We start from the raw sequence: 24,159 nt of genomic DNA on the forward strand, positions 1-24,159 counted from the left end.
ATCGTGTCTCTGTCTAGTGTGTCAATATTTTCTGACAGTTTATCTGACCACGCAGCGGCAGCACTGCACATCCATGCTGACGCAATAGCTGGCCTAAGTATAATGCCTGAGTGTGTGTATACAGACTTCAGGATCGCCTCCTGCTTTCTATCAGCAGGTTCCTTGAGGGCGGCCGTATCCGGAGACGGTAGTGCCACCTTTTTAGACAAACGTGTGAGCGCTTTATCCACCCTAGGAGGTGTTTCCCAACGTGACCTATCCTCTGGCGGGAAAGGGAACGCCATTAGTACCTTCTTAGGAATTACCAATTTTTTATCAGGGAAAGCCCACGCTTCTTCACACACTTCATTTAATTCATCTGATGGGGGAAAAACTACGGGTAGTTTTTTCTCCCCAAACATAATACCCTTTTTAGTGGTACCTGTATTTATATCAGAAATGTGTAACACCTCTTTCATTGCCTCAATCATGCAGTGAATGGCCTTAGTGGGCATCAGGTTAGACTCATCGTCGTCGACACTGGTGTCAGTATCAGTGTCGACATCTGCGTCTGCGATCTGAGGTAGCGGGCGTTTCAGAGCCCCTGATGACCTTTGAGACGCCTGGATAGGCACGAGCTGAGAAGTCGGCTGTCCCACATTTGGCATGTCGTCAAATTTCTTATGTAAGGAGTCTATACGTGCACTCATTTCTTTCCATAAGCTCATCCACTCAGGTGTCTGCCCCGCAGGGGGTGACATCCCTTCTAAAGGCATCTGCTCCGTCTCCACATCATTATCCTCATCAAACATGTCGACACAGCCGTACCGACACACCGCACACACACAGGGAATGCTCTAACAGAGGACAGGACCCACAAAAGCACTTTTTGGGGGGACAGAGTGAGAGTATGCCAGCACACACCAGAGCGCTATATAATGCAGGGACTAACTGAGTTATGTCCCCTATAGCTGCTTTTTCTATATAAATGTATACTGCGCCTAAATTTAGTGCCCCCCCTCTCTTTTTTACCCTTTTCTGTAGTGTAGACTGCAGGGGAGAGCCAGGGAGCTTCCTTCCAGCGGAGCTGTGAGGGAAAAATGGCGCCAGTGTGCTGAAGGAGATAGCTCCGCCCCTTTTCCGCGGACTATTCTCCCGCTTTTTCCTATATTCTGGCAGGGGTATTTTCCACATATATAGCCTCTGGGGCTATATATTGTGGTATTTTTGCCAGCCAAGGTGTTATTATTGCTTCTCAGGGCGCCCCCCCCCCCCCCCCAGCGCCCTGCACCCTCAGTGACCGGAGTGTGAAGTGTGTGTGAGGAGCAATGGCGCACAGCTGCAGTGCTGTGCGCTACCTTGGTGAAGACTGATGTCTTTTGCCGCCGATTTTCCGGACCTCTTCTTGCTTCTGGCTCTGTAAGGGGGACGGCGGCGCGGCTCTGGGACCGAACACCAAGGCTGGGCCTGCGGTCGATCCCTCTGGAGCTAATGGTGTCCAGTAGCCTAAGAAGCCCAAGCTGGCTGCAAGCAGGCAGGTTCACTTCTTCTCCCCTTAGTCCCTCGCTGCAGTGAGCCTGTTGCCAGCAGGTCTCACTGTAAAATAAAAAACCTAATTTCTATACTTTCTTTCTAAAGGCTCAGGAGAGCCCCTAGTGTGCATCCAACCTCGGCCGGGCATAAAATCTAACTGAGGCTTGGAGGAGGGTCATAGTGGGAGGAGCCAGTGCACACCAGGTAGTCATAAATCTTTCTAGAGTGCCCAGCCTCCTTCGGAGCCCGCTATTCCCCATGGTCCTTACGGAGTTCCCAGCATCCACTAGGACGTCAGAGAAATAAAGGTTACAATGACAGAGACAGGGAATGACCAGTGCATGTATTTGTAGTTTATTAAGAAGTGGGGTAAGGATGAAACACATTTCCGAGCTGAAAATACCATGGTCTGCATCATGAGCAAGATCACGTTTCCCCCAACTGGAACCTGCCCAATCAGGACATAAACTTATTGTGTCGGGATGATGCATGCACCATTAAGCAGAAGAAGTCCCATCCCAATCACGGAGGCATCTTAACTAATAAAGGAAAGTGGTGGAAGTTAAATCTGCAAAGGGAGGCTGACGCGTTCCAATCATCAATGCACTTCTCATTCTCTAGAATTACAATCGTTTCCTTAGGAACAGCAGGTGTGGGCTGGTGTAGTAGTAATAAAGTGTAAAATACAAGTACTGTACATTATGTGCCGTCAATGTTCTACAGACTCTGCCATTCATTACTCTGGCTGCGCTGCAGAATTCCAATCACTGCCTCTATGAACATCCTGCAGCATTTTTACTTATTAATACTGTAAAGGCTGTGCAGAGGCACTTGAATATATAATACTGACGCATGCAGTGTTGTGATGCTGATTAATACTCTGCTGTAAAGACTGACGTTCTATTTCAGCATGAACAAATATACAGAGAACTGACAGAAAGGGGCAGAATCAATTAGCTGTGGGGTTTACCCATGGCTAATTGCCCTTCCCTGAGCAATTCAATTAGAAGCCAGATCACTGGGCATTAAGCTTTAGAGGGTGCATTTAATGCAGATTTTTCTTCACATCCTCAGAAGCTGCAAGGAACAATCTGCGATTAATGCCCCCTATTGGGCTTATCACGTGGGGCAATCCACACATCCTGGCATGCAATGTGGAATCTGTGGATTACAGTGGGTTCACCACGCAGGTAAAATGCAGGAAAAATTGAATGGCTCTAGACGTTAAACCCAGTGCTTTACCCCGTCACAACTAGAGGCGGTTTTCGTTACCATACCGCACAGGTAAACTCATATTAATGCTATGAATAAGCTGGTGCACTTGGTGTACTGCAGTATTTAGCGCTGCTCTGCCTAGATGTTCATTTGTTGCTCTGCAGTATTTTATTCTAGTGCTACAAATGAGACTTTCCCCTATGTTCATTTGTATCTAGGAACATTCACACTTCTCATTCTCACTTGCTTATAAAGCGAATTCACTGTTGTATAAACATCGCCGTCTTATGACCATTACTACAAAAATAAGTCCAGATTGTACCGGTACATACATAAGGACTGCAATGAATGTATTATGAATACTGGAAATGTATACGCCGCTCCAGTGTTTGAGGAGCGTTTTTATGCTAACATATGTGGCAGAACTAGAATATAAATGTTGCAGCATTATACAAAAGAACACCAGTAATACATTGTCCAGTATTACTTGCCAATTCAGTGCAACTCCAGCTGGTGGAGGCCCTCTAATACTTCCCAGTACCTGTCACTTACATGTACAACATGGATGGCGGTCATCTGGTTGACATGAGTTAGGTCGACATACATTGGGTAGACCACGTTTGGTCGACATGCATTAGGTTGATATGGACTAGGTCAACATGGAAAAAGGTCGACATGAGTTTTTCACAATTTTTTAATTTTTTTGACCTTGTACATACTTAACGATCGACGTGGACGACAATTGGGAACAGTAACCTGTGCCGAGCGCCGCGGTAGCAGAGCGAGGCACCTTGCTGGAGCATGGCGTGCAAAGCGAGGGGACACGGTGCACTAATTGTGGGGTTCCCCGTCACTTTTAGAAGAAAACGACACCAAAAAAAGTTTTTAAAAAACCCTCACCTCGACCATTTCCATGTCGACCTGGCACATGTTGACCTAATGACCATGTCGACCTAATGCATGTCAACCAAACGTGGTCGACCCAACTCATGTCGGCCTAATGAAACACACCCGTGTAACACAATTCTGCATCACTTCGCTCCCTCTCCAGCCTGTGGTCACACCTTAGCGCCATCTGTAGACACAGAGTTATAATCGAATGCATAATATCCTGGCAGCGCTACTATTCTGCTGTCCGGATCTGATCACAGGCCATCTGCATTTGGAGGATGGACTGCTTATCAATTTCAGTTGTTGGACAGTGCCTGACACCCAGAACAGTTATATATATAGCCTTGGAGAGTGATAAAGTGGAGAAAGATAAAGTACCAACCAGCCCCTAAACAGGCTACACATCAGTACAATGTGTAGAAGGCTGATCTGGTGGGCGTTGGGACCCTGCAGACACACCTGACGATGCAGGAGGGGAGATGGATTGACTGAGGATGCCTGCTACATTCAGCAGCATGCAACACAAACGATTCTTCTGGTTGACACTGCAGCAGGTCCGACCAGATGACATCGCTAGCAACTGCGGGAGCATGCAAATCACAGGTACACACCAAACGATATGGTTGATACGTTGTTCCTATTTGGCTGGACACTACATATTGGGTCGAGCAGCCAATCAGATTTCAGATTAGATGTCTACAGACAGCTTGCTCAACTATTAATTCTGAATTTAAAGTAGGGGGAACAGCAGTGACCAGTGTCTCTAAGTATAATTAGATGAACCGCAGTTGGTAAGAAGTGAACAGCGGCAGCAGGGGAGAGGGACCGGACTGGTACGGAAGAAACATCATGCAGCACTGTTAGGCACTGCCTAAGGAAATCCTACACCAACAATAGAACGCTGGAGGCACATAACATCCTTGGAGCGATGGCATAATGATGGGGATCATGCCAGCATACAATACAATGGAGGTCACTGCTCAGATAACTGCTGATGTAATATACTGGCGAAAGGTTCACTCATCAAATAAGTGGGATATCGGTTCTGGTCATTTATGGGATGATCAATGGCGACATGTACAGTGTTACTGCTGGTATGTACTGTAGCTGGATATCACTATTTGTACGGTGTGGATTTTGAAGTCTGCACCGATAACATTCCACTAGCACGTGCAAACGAAAGCTAAACTAGACGCCACTGGGCACACCTAGAGGTGCCAGCTACAAATGCTCCAGTGCGCGATAATTAATGCCTTGGTCAGCAACTGTACCGAGCCATTGTGGATGTGCCAGCGGATTACAGAGGACGTGTCAATATGACATTTTGGGGTAATATGGACCACTAGCAATACAGTAGCTTTTACATAAAAAAAAAAAGTCTAATTATTAACAAGTGAACGATATCCAAACCCTTCAGGTAAGATCTTCTGTGTAGATGCGATCACATCTCCCCACTCACACAGCAGTGCGCACATGCCGGACCCACTCTGCACGTGCAGGGTGATGCAACCACATCTCAGTTATGCGAACGCCTCTGCCTGATTGACAGGCAGAGGCATTCGCTGGGCAGTACAGGGTGGCGACGCGGTGCTGCGGGGGCGGTGGCGCAGCGCTGGACAGGCGTGGCGAGGAAAACAGAGGTGGGTTCGGGGCGGCCACATGCGTCACACGCTGCAACCTGGAAAATGCCTGCCCTGCGTCTGCATTCGCACCCTGGCTGCGGAGGCCGGGAGGCGCATCCACAAATCACCAATGCGATCGCAATTGCATTGTGATTGCATCACTGCCGGGTATTTGCATGCTGGGCAGCCTTGCCCTGACCCCCAGCATGCGATCGCAGCCAGTTGCAGCTTTGTTAAGATAGTGAAAAACTCATTCAGCTGACGCTGAATGGGGGCCAATGCCCCAAATAATTGCTACGAATGCTTGTGTGATCTCAGCATGGCAGGGAAAGACCGGTAACATGCAGTGGTAATAGAGAAGTGAGGTGGACTGAAGAGAACAGCACTTATTAGATCGACTTACAAGTTCCAAGTGGGTTTCTTTAATGGGGCAAAACACTGCGGAAAATAATGTGCACAGTAATGGGGTAAAGCAAATAAATAAATAATATATATATATATATATATATATATATATATATATATATATATAAATAAACATAAAAAGCATTTTTGTTATTTATAGATTGATAGCTTGCAGAGAACAGGTCCTGTAATTAGTGGTATGGAACATCAATGGCTATTAGGTCAGCACATTACTGGTATCCTTGCATAAAACCAGTAGAATACATGTTCCAATCTTTGACTATTTAGTTTGTCTTTTTAAAACCTTAATATTTGCTGATATATCGAAGGGACATTGATTTCACCCATGATGAGTGATTAACACAATGACATGGAATTAAAAACTAAAATTGAAACTTCACATCATGTCAAAGATTTTGTATAATGGGAAACAATTTGGCATTAGGCAGTGATTAGTGAGTGACACACTATAGGGCCCTACACACTGGCCGATTTTTTGAAAGATATGAACGATCTCGTTCATAAATGAACGAGAACTCGTTCATATCTTTCAGTGTGGAGACTCCTGCGATGAACGATGCGCGGCCCCGCGCTCGTTCATCGCTGGTCTCCCGTCGGCTGTGCATGCAGGCCAATATGGACGATCTCGTCCATATTTGCCTGCACTTCAATGCAGCCGCGTGACGGGGGGAGTGAAGAAACTTCACTCCCCCCGTCACTGCCCCCCCGCCGCCAGGTCGCTCGTCGGCCGTATCCGCCGTCGGGCAGCTCGGCGGCGGGTCGGCCAGTGAGTAGGGCCCTTAAGCCTCCCCTTCTAAAGCACACAGCGGGCCTCATTTAAAAATCACACTCATTCTGCAATCAGAGGGAATCATTTAAACCCGCAATCAGTTTGGACACAGTGAGCCTCAGTTAAGAGGGGTACTGATGGGAGAGATGTGTGCTGAGTGATCTTAACACAGGTGGTCATTCCGAGTTGATCGCAGCCAGCAACTTTTTGCTGCTGCTGCGATCAACTAGTCCACGCCTATGGGGGAGTGTATTTTAGCTTAGCAGGGCTGCGATCGCTTGTGCAGCCCTGCTAAGCTAAAAAAATCTCACACAAAACTAGACTAGGCCTAGACATACTTAACCTGTGCGATGGATCCAACGATAATGGGCCCGGCTTTGACGTCACTCCTCCGCCCTCCGTTCTCCTGGGTACGCCTGCGTTTTACTCACCACTCCTCGAAAACGGCTCAAAAAAGGTCCGGATCCGCCCTGCACCGCCCTCTTCCTGTCAATCTTCTTTGCGGTCCGTCCTGCGACCGCTTTCTCCTTAAGCCGCGACGTAACCCGGCGACCCCTGTCGCCGGGCAACGTCGCGCACGCGCACTTCGGCCACCGCGCATGCGCATTTCGCACAGGTCGGAATGACCCCCACAGACCGCTCAGCACACATCTCTTGCCCCGCTCAGCACAGCGCGATGTGCTGAGCAAGGGGACGGACGGACGGACGGACGGAGGGCCGCTCACTTCACACAGCGGTGAAGTGAGTGACCCGCTAGATTAAGCCTGCATGCAGGCTCAATCTAGCATTAGCGATAGCGACGCACAGGGCCGCGCATCACTGTCGCTGGGGGGCATACACACGACAGATCCATGCTTAAAACCTAAGCAATCTAGTCAGATTGCTTAGATTTTAAACACGGATCTCTCCGTGTGTACCCCCCTTTAGAGTTAGGAGGCAATCCAGGTAGAGGGTGCAAATTTGTATGTGGACAATATCCAATATTTTAAATGAAGTCAGACGAGTACCAAGTAACCCCAGCACATGCCCTCCATTAATATCACAAATGTTATTTTGCAATAGATTTTCACTCCATTCAAAAATTATTTTGCCTAATGAAGGACATTAAGCCAGGTACTGTAACTTACTAAACTAATTCTTCACACGTGAAATTAAGCTTCTACCTGAAATTGTTGGTTGAAAACCTAATACACCTAATAATACTGTTGCTGCCATTTGGCAGACGCCTTAACTGCCAAAGGTCGTCTGATCGGAGCAACAACCAAATAGCTCTGATAGACACCCATTGCTATAAAAGCCCAGCAGGGAGCGCGGTAAACAACTGAATCGGCCCCAATGTAGATAATATGAATGCATTTTAGATCACTTAGAGACACTGGGGCATAGTTGAATCCACATACATGATATGTGACCAATTAACTTCTAGCTAGCATTGATCAAGTATCTATGCTTATTTAAAGTTGTAATGGTTGTGTCTGTACACAGAATTTTTATGGGAAGAAATATACTCTTTGGGACCGTGTATGAACTATGGAGAACAAAAAAAAAAAAAAATTCAGAATTTTTGTTTGTTTGTCTCTTCTATCCAGCATAATGCAAAAACTACTTAATTGAGCTATGGATGATCTCAGTGTGACATCAAGGAAAGGAGCAATAAAGGAAAAAACAGACGCTCTGCACTCGGCATGTGCAGACTCTTGAAGTGCCAAATTACTATATGTATATAAACATAATTTCTCTAACGTCCTAGTGGATGCTGGGGACTCCGAAAGGACCATGGGGAATAGCGGCTCCGCAGGAGACTGGGCACAAAGTAAAAGCTTTAGGACTAGCTGGTGTGCACTGGCTCCTCCCCCTATGACCCTCCTCCAAGCCTCAGTTAGATTTTGTGCCCGAACGAGAAGGGTGCAATCTATGTGGCTCTCCTGAGCTGCTTAGAGTAAAAGTTTAAATAGGTTTTTTATTTTCAGTGAGACCTGCTGGCAACAGGCTCACTGCATCGAGGGACTTAGGGGAGAGAAACGAACTCACCTGCGTGCAGAGTGGATTGGGTTTCTTAGGCTACTGGACATTAGCTCCAGAGGGACGATCACAGGCCCAGCCATGGATGGGTCCCAGGCCGCGCCGCCGGCCCCCTTACAGATGCTGAAGCAAGAAGAGGTCCATAAATCGGCGGCAGAAGACTTTCCTGTCTTCATAAGGTAGCGCACAGCACTGCAGCTGTGCGCCATTGCTCTCAGCACACTTCACACTCCGGTCACTGAGGGTGCAGGACGCTGGGGGGGGGCGTCCTGGGAAGCAATGAATTTACCTTAGTTGGCGAAAAATACATCACATATAGCTCCTGGGCTATATGGATGTATTTAACCCCTGCCAGTTTTCCAGAAAAAAGCGGGAGAAGAGCCCGCCGTGAAGGGGGCGGGGCCTATCTCCTCAGCACACAGCGCCATTTTTCCCACACAGCTCCGCTGGTAGGAAGGCTCCCAGAATCTCCCCTGCATCCTGCAACTACAGAAACAGGGTAAAAAAGAGAGGGGGGCACTTATTTGGCAAAATAACAGATATAAGCAGCTATAAGGGATAGACACTTATTGTAAGGTTGTCCCTATACATATATAGCGCTCTGGTGTGTGCTGGCAAACTCTCCCTCTGTCTCCCCAAAGGGCTAAGTGGGTCCTGTCCTCTATCAGAGCATTCCCTGTGTGTGTGCTGGGTGTCGGTACGTGTGTGTCGACATGTATGAGGAGGAAAATGATGTGGAGGCGGAGCAATTGCCTATAATGGTGATGTCACCCCCTAGGGAGTCGACACCTGAATGGATGGCCGTAATTAAGGAATTACGTGACAGTGTCGGCACGTTACAGAAAACTGTTGACGACATGAGACAGCCGGCAGCTCAGTTAGTGCCTGTCCAGGCGTCTCAAACACCGTCAGGGGCTACTAAACGCCCATTACCTCAGTGGGTCGACACGGACCCAGACACAAACACTGACTCCAGTGTCGACGGTGAAGAAACAAACGTATTTTCCAGTAGGGCCACACGTTACATGATCACGGCAATGAAGGAGGTTTTGCACATCTCTGATACTGCAAGTACCACAAAAAGGGGTATTATGTGGGGTGTGTAAAAACTACCCGTAGTTTTTCCTGAATCAGATGAATTGAATGAAGTGTGTGATGAAGCGTGGGTTACCCCCGACAGAAAACTGCTAATTTCTAAAAAATTATTGGCACTATATCCCTTCCCACCAGAGGTTAGGGCTCGTTGGGAAACACCCCCTAGGGTGGATAAGGCGCTCACACGCTTATCAAAACAAGTGGCGTTACCGTCTCCAGAAACGGCCGCCCTTAAGGAGCCAGCAGATAGGAGGCTGAAAAATATCCTTAAAAGTATATACACACATACTGGTGTTATACTGCGACCAGCAATCGCCTCAGCCTGGATGTGCAGTGCTGGGGTGGCTTGGTCGGATTCCCTGACTGAAAATATTGATACCCTGGACAGGGACAATATATTATTGACTATAGAGCATTTAAAGGATGCATTCCTATATATGCGAGATGCACAGAGAGACATTTGCACTCTGGCATCAAGAGTAAGTGCGATGTCCATTTCTGCCAGAAGAGGATTATGGACGCGACAGTGGTCAGGGGATGCGGATTCCAAACGGCATATGGAAGTATTGCCGTATAAAGGGGAGGAGTTATTTGGGGGCGGTCTATCGGACCTGGTGGCCACGGCAACGGCTGAGAAATCCACCTTTTTACCCCAAGTCACCTCGCAGCAGAAAAAGATACCGCCTTTTCAGGCTCAGTCCTTTCGTCCCCATAAGGGCAAGCGGGCAAAAGGCCACTCATATCTGCCCCGGGGCAGAGGAAGGGGAAAAAGACTACAACAGACAGCTTCTTCCCACGACCAGAAGCCCTCCCCCGCTTCTGCCAAGTCCTCAGCATGACGCTGGGGCCTTACAAGCGGACTCAGGCACGGTGGGGGCCCGTCTCAAGAATTTCAGCGCGCAGTGGGCTCACTCGCAAGTGGACCCCTGGATCCTGCAGGTAGTATCTCAGGGGTACAAATTGGAATTCGAGACGTCTCCCCCTCGCCGGTTCTTGAAGTCTGCTTTACCAACGTCTACCCCCGACAGGGAGGCGGTATTGGAAGCCATTCACAAGCTGTATTCCCAGCAAGTGATAATCAAGGTACCCCTCCTACAACAGGGAAAGGGGTATTACTCCACGCTGTTTGTGGTACCGAAGCCGGACGGCTCGGTGAGACCCATTTTAAATCTGAAAACCTTGAACACTTACATAAAAAGGTTCAGGTTCAAGATGGAGTCACTCAGAGCTGTGATAGCGAACCTGGAAGAAGGGGACTACATGGTGTCTCTGGACATCAAGGATGCTTACCTCCATGTCCCAATTTGCCCTTCTCACCAAGGGTACCTCAGGTTTGTGGTACAGAACTGTCACTATCAGTTTCAGACGCTGCCGTTTGGATTGTCCACGGCACCCCGGGTCTTTACCAAGGTAATGGCCGAAATGATGATGATTCTTCGAAGAAAGGGCGTCTTAATTATCCCTTACTTGGACGATCTCCTGATAAGGGCACGGTCCAGAGAACAGTTAGAGGTCGGAGTAGCACTATCGCAAATAGTACTACGACAGCACGGATGGATTCTAAATATTCCAAAATCGCAGCTGATTCCGACGACACGTCTGCTGTTCCTAGGGATGATTCTGGACACAGTACAGAAAAAGGTGTTTCTCCCGGAAGAGAAAGCCAGGGAGTTATCCGACCTAGTCAGGAAACTCCTAAGACCAGGCCAGGTGTCAGTGCATCAGTGCACAAGGGTCCTGGGAAAGATGGTGGCTTCTTACGAAGCGATTCCATTCGGCAGATTCCACGCAAGAACTTTTCAGTTGGATCTGCTAGACAAATGGTCCGGATCGCATCTTCAAATGCATCAGCGGATAACCCTATCTCCAAGGACAAGGGTGTCTCTCCTGTGGTGGTTACAGAGTGCTCATCTCCTAGAGGGCCGCAGATTCGGCATTCAGGATTGGGTCCTGGTGACCACGGATGCCAGCCTGAGAGGCTGGGGAGCAGTCACACAGGGAAAAAATTTCCAGGGCTTGTGGTCAAGCATGGAAACGTCACTTCACATAAATATCCTGGAACTAAGGGCCATTTACAATGCCCTAAGTCAGGCAAGGCCTCTGCTTCAGGGTCAGCCAGTATTGATCCAGTCGGACAACATCACGGCAGTCGCCCACGTAAACAGACTGGGCGGCACAAGAAGCAGGAGGGCAATGACGGAAGTGGCAAGGATTCTTCGCTGGGCGGAAAATCATGTGATAGCACTGTCAGCAGTGTTCATTCCGGGAGTGGACAACTGGGAAGCAGACTTCCTCAGCAGACACGATCTTCACCCGGGGGAGTGGGGACTTCACCCGGAAGTCTTCCACATGATTGTAAACCGTTGGGAAAAACCAAAGGTGGACATGATGGCGTCTCGCCTCAACAAAAAACTGGACAGATATTGTTCCAGGTCAAGGGACCCTCAGGCAATAGCTGTGGACGCTCTGGTAACACCGTGGGTGTACCGGTCAGTGTATGTGTTCCCTCCTCTTCCTCTCATACCAAAAGTACTGAGAATCATAAGAAGGAGAGGAGTAAAGACTATACTCGTGGCTCCGGATTGGCCAAGAAGGACTTGGTACCCGGAAATTCAAGAGATGCTCACGGAAGACCCGTGGCCTCTACCTCTAAGACAGGACCTGCTCCAGCAGGGACCATGTCTGTTCCAAGACTTACCACGGCTGCGTTTGACGGCATGGCGGTTGAACGCCTGGATCCTGAAGGAAAAAGGCATTCCGGATGAAGTCATCCCTACCCTGATCAAAGCCAGGAAGGATGTAACCGTACAACATTATCACCGTATTTGGCGTAAATATGTTGCGTGGTGCGAGGCCAGGAAGGCCCCTACGGAGGAATTTCAACTGGGTCGATTCCTGCATTTCCTGCAAACAGGACTGTCTATGGGCCTCAAATTAGGGTCCATTAAGGTTCAAATTTCGGCCCTGTCGATATTCTTCCAAAAAGAACTAGCTTCTGTACCTGAAGTTCAGACGTTTGTCAAGGGAGTACTGCATATACAGCCTCCTTTTGTGCCTCCAGTGGCACCTTGGGATCTCAATGTAGTGTTGGGATTCCTAAAATCACATTGGTTTGAACCACTCTCCACTGTGGACTTGAAGTATCTCACTTGGAAAGTGGTAATGCTGTTAGCCCTGGCTTCAGCCAGGCGTGTATCAGAATTGGCGGCTTTATCCTATAAAAGCCCTTACCTAATTTTTCATACGGACAGGGCAGAATTGAGGACTCGTCCTCAATTTCTCCCTAAGGTGGTTTCAGCATTTCACTTAAACCAACCTATCGTGGTGCCTGCGGCTACTAGGGACTTGGAGGATTCCAAGTTGCTGGACGTAGTCAGGGCCCTGAAAATATATGTTTCCAGGACGGCTGGAGTCAGAAAATCTGACTCGCTGTTTATCCTGTATGCACCCAACAAGCTGGGTGCTCCTGCTTCTAAGCAGACGATTGCTCGTTGGATTTGTAGTACAATTCAGCTTGCACATTCTGTGGCAGGCCTGCCACAGCCAAAATCTATAAAAGCCCATTCCACACGGAAAGTGGGCTCATCTTGGGCGGCTGCCCGAGGGGTCTCGGCTTTACAACTTTGCCGAGCAGCTACTTGGTCAGGGGCAAACACGTTTGCTAAATTCTACAAATTTGATACCCTGGCTGAGGAGGACCTGGAGTTCTCTCATTCGGTGCTGCAGAGTCCTCCGCACTCTCCCGCCCGTTTGGGAGCTTTGGTATAATCCCCATGGTCCTTTCGGAGTCCCCAGCATCCACTAGGACGTTAGAGAAAATAAGAATTTACTTACCGATAATTCTATTTCTCATAGTCCGTAGTGGATGCTGGGCGCCCATCCCAAGTGCGGATTGTCTGCATTACTTGTACATAGTTATTGTTACAAAAATCGGGTTATTGTTGTTGTGAGCCATCTTTTCAGAGGCTCCTTCTGTTATCATGCTGTTAACTGGGTTCAGATCACAAGTTGTACGGTGTGATTGGTGTGGCTGGTAATGAGTCTTACCCGGGATTCAAAATCCTTCCTTATTGTGTACGCTCGTCCGGGCACAGTATCCTAACTGAGGCTTGGAGGAGGGTCATAGGGGGAGGAGCCAGTGCACACCAGCTAGTCCTAAAGCTTTTACTTTGTGCCCAGTCTCCTGCGGAGCCGCTATTCCCCATGGTCCTTTCGGAGTCCCCAGCATCCACTACGGACTATGAGAAATAGAATTATCGGTAAATTCTTATTTTTTGGGGGGACTGTTTATGAACTGTGGAAATTTTTTTAGCAGAATTTGCACAGGCTTCTCAAGTCCAAAATGCGTGCGTGTGTGTGTGTGTGTGTGTGTGTGTGTATGTATATATATATATATATATATATATATATATATATATATATATATATATGTGTATATATATATATATATATATATATATATGTAAGAAACGGGGGGAGAGAGATAGCGACTACTGTATCAATAAAATATTTTCAGGCGTCTATAGAAAAAAATTGTATTTAATATAAAAGAATATAAAAACATACATAAAAAATGGGACAACAATAAAAGTACACAGCTGGACTATAAAATATAAATGAATTAAAAACTACAATCAAAAATATTTAAAATCAAATATTCCTTATCTTTGGAGTGAGGTAGGTAAAGGTCGCCCAACGCGTTTCGTCTTGATAAGCTACCTCACTCCAAAGATAAGGAATATTTGATTTTAAATATTTTTGATTGTAGTTTTTAATTCATTTATATTTTATAGTCCAGCTGTGTACTTTTATTGTTGTCCCATTTTTTATGTATGTTTTTATATTCTTTTATATTAAATACAATTTTTTTCTATAGACGCCTGAAAATATTTTATTGATACAGTAGTCGCTATCTCTCTCCCCCCGTTTCTTACACAATTGTATCTCAGGGTTTACCACCCTGGATTTTTGAGGGACCAAGCTGACGCCCCATTATTAGCATTTGGGGAGTATCATTAAGGGCAGTCTGTTTAACTTAAAACTACATATCTGTTTTACACCACATGTGGCGCAGTACTAATCTCTATTTTTATATATATATATATATATATATATATATATATGTTGCAGACGGTCCGGCACTCCAATAACATGTGCAGTGGTCCCTGGTGCCCTCACTTTCCAAATGGCAGATAGGGTCAAAACAATGTGCGGCACTCAGGATTGCAGGAGGAAATAATCACCACCAACTGTCCATCCATTGATGGACAGTTGGTGGTGATTATTTACTCCTGCAATCCTGAGTGCCGCACATTGTTTTGACTATATATATATATATATATATATATATATATACACACACACACACACACACACACACACACACACACACACACACACACTGCTCAAAAAAATAAAGGGAACACTAAAATAACATCCTAAATCTGAATTAATGAAATAATAAGAATTTACTTACCGATAATTCTATTTCTCGTAGTCTGTAGTGGATGCTGGGGACTCCGTCAGGACCATGGGGAATAGCGGCTCCGCAGGAGACAGGGCACAAAAATAAAGCTTTAGGATCAGGTGGTGTGTACTGGCTCCTCCCCCTATGACCCTCCTCCAAACCTCAGTTAGGATACTGTGCCCGGACGAGCGTACACAATAAGGAAGGATATTGAACCCCGGGTAAGACTCATACCAGCCACACCAATCACACCGTATAACTTGTGATCTGAACCCAGTTAACAGTATGACAACCGTAGGAGCCTCTGAACAGACGGCTCACAACAAATAACAACCCGATTTTTTTGTAACAATAACTATGTACAAGTATTGCAGACAATCCGCACTTGGGATGGGCGCCCAGCATCCACTACGGACTACGAGAAATAGAATTATCGGTAAGTAAATTCTTATTTTCTCTAACGTCCTAAGTGGATGCTGGGGACTCCGTCAGGACCATGGGGATTATACCAAAGCTCCCAAACGGGCGGGAGAGTGCGGATGACTCTGCAGCACCGAATGAGAGAACTCAAGGTCCTCCTCAGCCAGGGTATCAAATTTGTAGAATTTTGCAAACGTATTTGCCCCTGACCAAGTAGCAGCTCGGCAGAGTTGTAATGCCGAGACTCCCCGGGCAGCCGCCCAGGATGAGCCCACTTTCCTTGTGGAATGGGCCTTGACAGATTTAGGTTGTGGCAAGCCTGCCACAGAATGTGCAAGTTGAATTGTGCTACAAATCCAACGAGCAATCGTCTGCTTAGAAGCAGGAGCACCCATCTTGTTGGGTGCATACAATATAAGCAGTGAGTCAGACTTTCTGACTCCCGCCGTTCTTGAAATATATATTTTCAATGCCCGGACCACGTCCAACAACTTGGAATCCTCCAACTCGTTAGTAGCCGCAGGCACCACAATAGGCTGGTTCAGGTGAAACGCTGACACCACCTTAGGCAGAAAATGAGGACGCGTCCGCAGTTCTGCCCTGTCCGTATGGAAAATCAGATATGGGCTCTTATATGATAAAGCCGCCAATTCTGATACTCTCCTGGCTGAAGCCAGGGCCAGTAGCATGGTTACTTTCCATGTGAGATACTTCAGCTCCACCGATTTGAGCGGCTCAAACCAATGGGATTTGAGAAAATCCAAGACTACATTAAGATCCCACGGTGCCACTGGGGGCACAACCGGGGGCTGCATATGTAGTACTCCTTTTACAAAAGTCTGGACTTCAGGAACTGAAGCCAATTCTTTCTGGAAGAAAATCGACAGGGCCGAAATTTGAACCTTAATGGACCCCAATTTGAGGCCCATAGACAATCCTGTTTGCAGGAAATGTAGGAATCGACCCAGTTGAAATTCCTCCGTGGGGCCTTCCTGGCCTCACACCACGCAACATATTTTCTCCAAATGCGGTGATAATGTTGTGCAGTCACCTCCTTCCTGGCTTTTACCAGTGTAGGAATGACCTCTTCCGGAATGCCTTTTTCCTTTAGAATTCGGCGTTCAACCGCCATGCCGTCAAACGCAGCCGCGGTAAGTCTTGGAATAGACACGGTCCCTGCTGAAGCAGGTCCCGTCTTAGAGGTAGAGGCCACGGATCCTCCGTGAGCATCTCTTGAAGTTCCGGGTACCAAGTTCTTCTTGGCCAATCCGGAGCCACTAGTATCGTTCTTACTCCCTTCTGCCGTATAATTCTCAGTACTTTTGGTATGAGAGGCAGAGGAGGGAACACATACACTGACTGGAACACCCACGGTGTTACCAGAGCGTCCACAGCTATTGCCTGAGGATCTCTTGACCTGGCGCATTACCTGTCCAGTTTTTTGTTGAGGCGGGACGCCATCATATCCACCATTGGTTTTTCCCAATGGTTCACAATCATGTGGAAGACTTCTGGATGAAGTCCCCACTCTCCCGGGTGTAGATCGTGTCTGCTGAGGAAGTCTGCTTCTCAGTTGTCCACTCCCGGAATGAATACTGCTGACAGTGCTATCACATGATCTTCCGCCCAGCGAAGAATCCTTGCAGCTTCTGCCATTGCTGTCCTGCTTCTTGTGCCGCCCTGTCTGTTTACGTGGGCGACTGCCGTGATGTTGTCCGACTGGATCAACACCGGCTGACCCTGAAGCAGGGGTTTTGCCAGACTTAGAGCATTGTAAATCGCTCTTAGCTCCAGTATATTTATGTGAAGAGACATCTCCAGGCTTGACCATACTCCCTGGAAGTTTCTTCCTTGTGTGACCGCTCCCCAGCCTCTCAGACTGGCATCCGTGGTCACCAGGACCCAGTCCTGTATGCCGAATCTGCGGCCCTCTAACAGATGAGCACTCTGCAACCACCACAGAAGAGACACCCTTGTCCGTGGCGATAAGGTTATCCGCTGATGCATCTGCAGATGCGATCCGGACCATTTGTCCAGCAGATCCCACTGAAAAGTTCGTGCGTGGAATCTGCCGAATGGAATCGCTTCGTAAGAAGCCACCATCTTTCCCAGGACTCTTGTGCATTGATGTACAGACACTGTCCCTGGTTTTAGGAGGTTCCTGACAAGTTCGGATAACTCCCTGGCTTTCTCCTCCGGAAGAAACACCTTTTTCTGAACCGTGTCCAGAATCATTCCCAGGAACAGCAGACGTGTTGTCGGGGTCAACTGAGATTTTGGAAAATTCAGAATCCACCCGTGTTGTTGCAGCACTACTTGGGTTAGTGCTACTCCGTCCTCCAGCTGTTCTCTGGACCTTGCCCTTATTAGGAGATCGTCCAAGTAAGGGATAATTAATACGCCTCTTCTTCGCAGAAGAATCATCATTTCGGCCATTACCTTGGTAAAGACCCGAGGTGCCGTGGACAATCCAAACGGCAGCGTCTGAAACTGATAATGACAGTTTTGCACCACGAACCTGAGGTACCCTTGATGTGAAGGGCAAATTGGGACATGCAGGTAAGCATCCTTTATGTCCAGGGACACCATAAAGTCCCCTTCTTCCAGATTCGCTATCACTGCTCTGAGTGACTCCATCTTGAACTTGAATTTTTGTATGTACAGGTTCAAAGATTTCAGATTTAGAATAGGTCTTACCGAGCCGTCCGGCTTCGGTACCACAAATAGCGTGGAGTAATACCCCTTTCCCTGTTGTAGGAGGGGTACCTTGACTATCACCTGCTAAGCAAACAGCTTGTGAATGGCTTCCAATACCGTCTCCCTGTCTGAGGGAGACGTTGGCAAAGCAGACTTTAGGAACCGGCGAGGGGGAGACTTCTCGAATTCCAACCTGTAACCCTGAGATACTACCTGCAGAATCCAGGGGTCCACCTGTGAGCAAGCCCACTGTGCGCTGAAATTCTTGAGTCGACCCCCCACCGTTCCTGAGTCCGCTTGTAAGGCCCCAGCGTCATGCTGAGGGCTTTGCAGAACCCTGGGAGGGCTTCTGTTCCTGGGCAGGGGCTGCTTGCTGCCCTCTCTTACCCCTTCCTCTGCCCTTAGGCAGATATGACTGTCCTTTTGTCCGCTTGTTCTTATAGGACCGAAAGGACTGCGGCTGAAAAGACGGTGTCTTTTTCTGTTGGGAGGGGGTCTGAGGTAAAAAGGTGGATTTTCCGGCAGTTGCCGTGGCCACCAGATCCGATAGACCGACGCCAAATAATTCCTCCCCTTTATACGGCAATACTTCCATATGTCGTTTGGAATCCGCATCACCTGACCACTGTCGCGTCCATAAACTCCTTCTGGCAGATATGGACATCGCATTTACTCTCGATGCCAGAGTGCAAATATCTCTCTGCGCATCTCGCATATAAAGGAAAGCATCCTTTAATTGCTCTATAGTCAATAAAATACTGTCCCTATCCAGGGTATCAATATTTTCAGTCAGGGAATCCAACCAGACGACCCCAGCACTGCACATCCAGGCTGAGGCGATGGCCGGTCGCAGTATAACACCAGTATGTGTGTATATACTTTTTAGGGTAGTTTCCAGTCTCCTATCTGCTGGATCCTTGAGGGCGGCCGTATCCGGAGACGGTAACGCCACTTGTTTTGATAAGCGTGTGAGCGCCTTATCCACCCTAGGGGGTGTTTCCCAGCACGCCCTAACCTCTGGCGGGAAAGGGTATAATGCTAATAACTTTTTTGAAATTAGCATTTTTCTATCTGGGTTAAACCACGCTTCATCACATACATCATTTAATTCCTCTGATTCAGGAAAAACTACAGGTAGTTTTTTTACCCCCCACATAATACCCCTTTTTGTGGTACTTGAAGCATCAGAGATATGCAAAGCCTCCTTCATTGCCGTGATCATATAACGTGTGGCCCTACTTGAAAATACGTTTGTTTCATCACCGTCGACACTAGATTCAGTGTCTGTGTCTGGGTCTGTGTCGACCGACTGAGGTAAAGGGCGCTTTACAGCCCCTGACGGTGTCTGAGACGCCTGGGCAGGTACTAACTGGTTTGCCGGCCGTCTCATGTCGTCAACTGATTTTTGTAATGTGCTGACATTATCACGTAATTCCATAAACAAAGCCATCCATTCCGGTGTCGACTCCCTGGGGGGTGACATCACCATTATCGGCAATTGCTCTGCCTCCACGCCAACATCGTCCTCATACATGTCGACACACACGTACCGACACACAGCAGACACACAGGGAATGCTCTTATCGAAGACAGGACCCCACTAGCCCTTTGGGGAGACAGAGGGAGAGTTTGCCAGCACACACCCAAGCGCTATAATATATATGGGAACAACCTTATATAAGTGTTGTTCCTTATAGCAGCTTAAATATATCCAGTATATCGCCAAAAAATGCCCCCCCTCTCTGTTTTACCCTGTTTCTGTGCAGTGCAGGGGAGAGTCCTGGGAGCCTTCCTCACAGCGGAGCTGAGCAGGAAAATGGCGCTGTGTGCTGAGGAGAATAAGCCCCGCCCCCTATTTCGGCGGGCTTTCCTCCCGTGGATTTAGATAAGTGGCATGGGTTAAATACATACATATAGCCTTAATGGCTATATGTGATGTATTCTTTTGCCTTAAGGTAATAAAATATTGCTGCCCAGGGCGCCCCCAGCAGCGCCCTGCACCCTCCGTGACCGCTTGGTGTGAAGTGTGTGACAACAATGGCGCACAGCTGCAGTGCTGTGCGCTACCTTCATGAAGACTGAAAAGCCTTCTGCCGCCTGTTTCCGGACCTTCAATCTTCAGCATCTGTAAGGGGGGTCGGCGGCGCGGCTCCGGGACGAACCCCAGGGCGAGACCTGTGTTCCGACTCCCTCTGGAGCTAATGGTGTCCAGTAGCCTAAGAATCCAATCCATCCTGCACGCAGGTGAGTTGAAATTCTCTCCCCTAAGTCCCTCGATGCAGTGAGCCTGTTGCCAGCAGGACTCACTGAAAATAAAAAACCTAAAAAACTTTTTCTAAGCAGCTCTTTAAGAGAGCCACCTAGATTGCACCCTGCTCGGACGGGCACAAAAACCTAACTGAGGCTTGGAGGAGGGTCATAGGGGGAGGAGCCAGTACACACCACCTGATCCTAAAGCTTTATTTTTGTGCCCTGTCTCCTGCGGAGCCGCTATTCCCCATGGTCCTGACGGAGTCCCCAGCATCCACTTAGGACGTTAGAGAAATTCTTATTAAATACTTTGTTCTTTACGTAATTGAATGTGCGGACAACAAAATCACACAAAAATTATCAATGGAAATCAAATTTATTAACCCATGAAGGTCTGGATTTGGAGTCACACAAAATTAAAGTGGAAAAACACACTACAGGATGATCCAACTTTGATGTAATGTCCTTAAAACAAGTCAAAATGAGGCTCAGTAGTGTGTGTGGCCTCCACATGCCTGTATGACCTCCCCACAACACCTGGGCATGCACCTGATGAGGTGGCGGATGGTCTCCTGAGGGATCTGTTCCCAGACCTGGACTAAAGCATCCGCCAACTCCTGGACAGTCTGTGGTGCAACGTAGTGTTGGTGGATGAAGCGAGACATGATGTCCCAGATGTGCTCAATTGGATTCAGGTCTGGGGAACGGGCGGGCCAGTCCATAGCATCAATGCCTTTGTCTTGCAGGAACTGCTGACACACTCCAGCCACATGAGGTCTAGTATTGTCTTGCATTAGGAGGAACCCAGGGCCAACCGCACCAGCATATGGTCTCATAAGGGGTCTGAGGATCTCATCTCGGTACCTAATGGCAGTCAGGCTACCTCTGGCGAACACATGGAGGGCTGTGCGGCCCCCCAAAGAAATGCCACCCCACACCATTACTGACCCACTGCCAAATGGTCATGCTGGAGGATGTTGCAGGCAGCAGAACGTTCTCCGTGGCGTCCCCAGACTCTGTCACGTCTGTCACATGTGCTCAGTGAGAACCTGCTTTCATCTGTGAAGAGCACAGGGCGCCAGTGGCGAATTTGCCAATCCTTGGTGTTCTCTGGCAAATGCCAAACGTCCTGCACGGTGTTGGGCTGTAAGCACAACCCCCACCTGTGGACGTTGGGCCCTCATCCCACACTCATGGAGTCTGTTTCTGATCATTTGAGTAGACACATGCACATTTGTGGCTTGCTGGAGGTCATTTTGCAGGGCTCTGGCAGTGCTCCTCCTGTTCCTCCTTGCACAAAGGCAGAGGTAGCGGTCCTGCTGCTGGGTTGTTGCCCTCCTACGGCCTCCTCCACGTCTCCTGATGTACTGGCCTGTCTCCTGGTAGTGCCTCCATGCTCTGGACACTTCACTGACAGACACAGCAAACCTTCTTGCCACAGCTCGCATTGATGTGCCATCCTGGATGAGCTGCACTACCTGAGCCACTTGTGTGGGTTGTAGGGAGGTCATCCAGGCACGTGGAGGCCACACACACTACTGAGCCTCATTTTGACTTGTTTTAATGACATTACATCAAAGTTGGATCAGCATGTAGTGTGCTTTTCCACTTTAATTTTGAGGGTGACTCCAAATCCAGACCTCCATGGGTTAATAAATTTGATTTCCATTGATAATTTTTGTGTGATTTTGTTGTCAGCACATTCAACTATGTAAAGAACAAAGTATTTAATAAGAATATTTCATTCATTCAGATCTAGGATGTGTTATTTTAGTGTTCCCTTTATTTTTTGAGCAGTGTGTGTGTATATATATATATATATATATATATATATATATATATATACACATACACACATACACACAGGTTGAGTATCCCTTACCCAAAATGCTTGGGACCAGAAGTATTTTGGATATTGGATTTTTCCGTATTTTGGAATAATTGCATACCACAATGAGATATCATGGCGATGGGACCCAAGTCTAAGCACAGAATGCATTTATGTTTCATATACACACAGCCTGAAGGTCATTTAATACAAAATTTTTAATAACTTTGTGTATTAAACAAAGTTTGTGTACAATGAGCCATCAGAAAACAAAGGTTTCACTATCTCAGTCTCACCCAAAAAATTCTGTATTTCGGAATACTCCGTATTTCTGAATATTTGGATATGGGATACTCAACCTGTATATATATTCCAAAATACGGAAAAATCCGATATCCAAAATACCTCTGGTCCCAAGCATTTTGGATAAGGGAGACTCAACCTGTATATATATATAACTCTATATTAATCACTAATCAGGCAGCTTATCTTGACTTATGAAGCTGCAGTGTAAATGTGAATTCAGTAGATAGCACTCCAAGGCAAATACTACATATCATAGAGTTGCTGGTCGTGTTACTTACAAACTTTCAGTGTTACTGTAGGTTAAGTAGCAACGGCTTTGGGACGTACAAAATAATGTTTGTTTGACTAAATTGAACGTAGACTGGACTGTGAGACTGATTGTCTTTCGCACTAGATGTTGTGGTTTACATAAAAAAAAATAGAAAACTGATGATTATTGGTTATCGGTGTACGGTTACAGGGACAAATGCTCAGGACTGCGGAAATAGATCTCAGGACCAGCTGATTCTCCCATGGGCAGCTTTATGTGGCTTGCTCATGAGTTAGTAGCCCAAGCATATTTTTTTTGTGTTAATCCATAAAGAAAAACTACAAATATTGTTTACAAAGACATTTTGTGATCATTGTCTACAATATAAAATAGACATCATACTATTAGATGCCACTATCATCTTTGCAAAATTAGATTTAGCAATAACAGACATCCACGTGATCTTTCTGGTTGCCGCGGGCAATATCTCCACTTGGTCTACTCTAGGAGGCTTGACACACTCCCCCTATATTTCTCTTATAGCAAAGTATTGATATTACTCAAGTAATTTGCACAACTGTGTGTATAACATTCTGTAGCTCATGCCTTCTGGTGGATGTAGGGCCCAAACAACAATATAAAACCTTGTTTGTTCTGACTTGTTCTGAATCAGTTCTTAGTGATTACTTCAGTAAGTAATTGTACATGGGCTCCTGTAACAACATTGATTAATTTCCTAAATCCTTTCTTGTTTGCAGCCAAAGTTTTGGAGCATAAATTAGTTATGACCTTTTATTTTTTTTTCCCAGTCTCATTTTTTTTTCGAGCATGACTGCATCCCTTTTTCTTCACTTAGTAGGATGTCGAATCTTCAAGCAGACCGAAAACAAAAATAAATAAATCAAGTATATTAAAACGGTGCCTTTCACTTCCACACAAAGGCCGCAGCCTTATAGTGACTGAATTGAAATTCATCAGAATGCAGCCTATGAACTCACTAGTAGCATAGAAACAGAGAATTTGACGGGAGACGGCTCATCTGGTCTAAACATGTGTATACAGCCTATAGGCCATAAATCTGGTTAAATTTAAGTAAAGAGCATTGATTAAATTAATGGTCTACATTCTATGTTTTAGTGTGTGACTTAAAAACATGTACATGGACATAAAAACAGTAGGCACATGCGTGACAGAGTGATGTTGTTGGTTCCTGGTGAATGGACAGGCCACATTTTCTTGTCTATTGCTTCAGTGCAAGAAATGGCAGCTTATCCAAGCCATATGCCAGCAGATATCCTTCAGGGTCTAAATGGCGGCCGTATTACCTTCAAAAGGGTTGAACGTTAACCTCAATATCAGTGATACGTTAAAACAATACACATAATCAAA

General features: G+C 46.9%; 1 protein-coding gene across 5 annotated transcripts in view; it reads right to left on the minus strand.

The window, feature by feature from the left end:
* The window catches only part of CADM1 (cell adhesion molecule 1), a 452,911-nt gene that overhangs the window by 127,704 nt on the left and 301,048 nt on the right, over nucleotides 1-24,159 (minus strand). The gene's annotated exons all lie outside the window — the stretch shown is intronic.

This window comes from Pseudophryne corroboree, chromosome 10 (assembly GCF_028390025.1).
Source record: "Pseudophryne corroboree isolate aPseCor3 chromosome 10, aPseCor3.hap2, whole genome shotgun sequence".
Taxonomy (NCBI): domain Eukaryota; kingdom Metazoa; phylum Chordata; class Amphibia; order Anura; family Myobatrachidae; genus Pseudophryne; species Pseudophryne corroboree.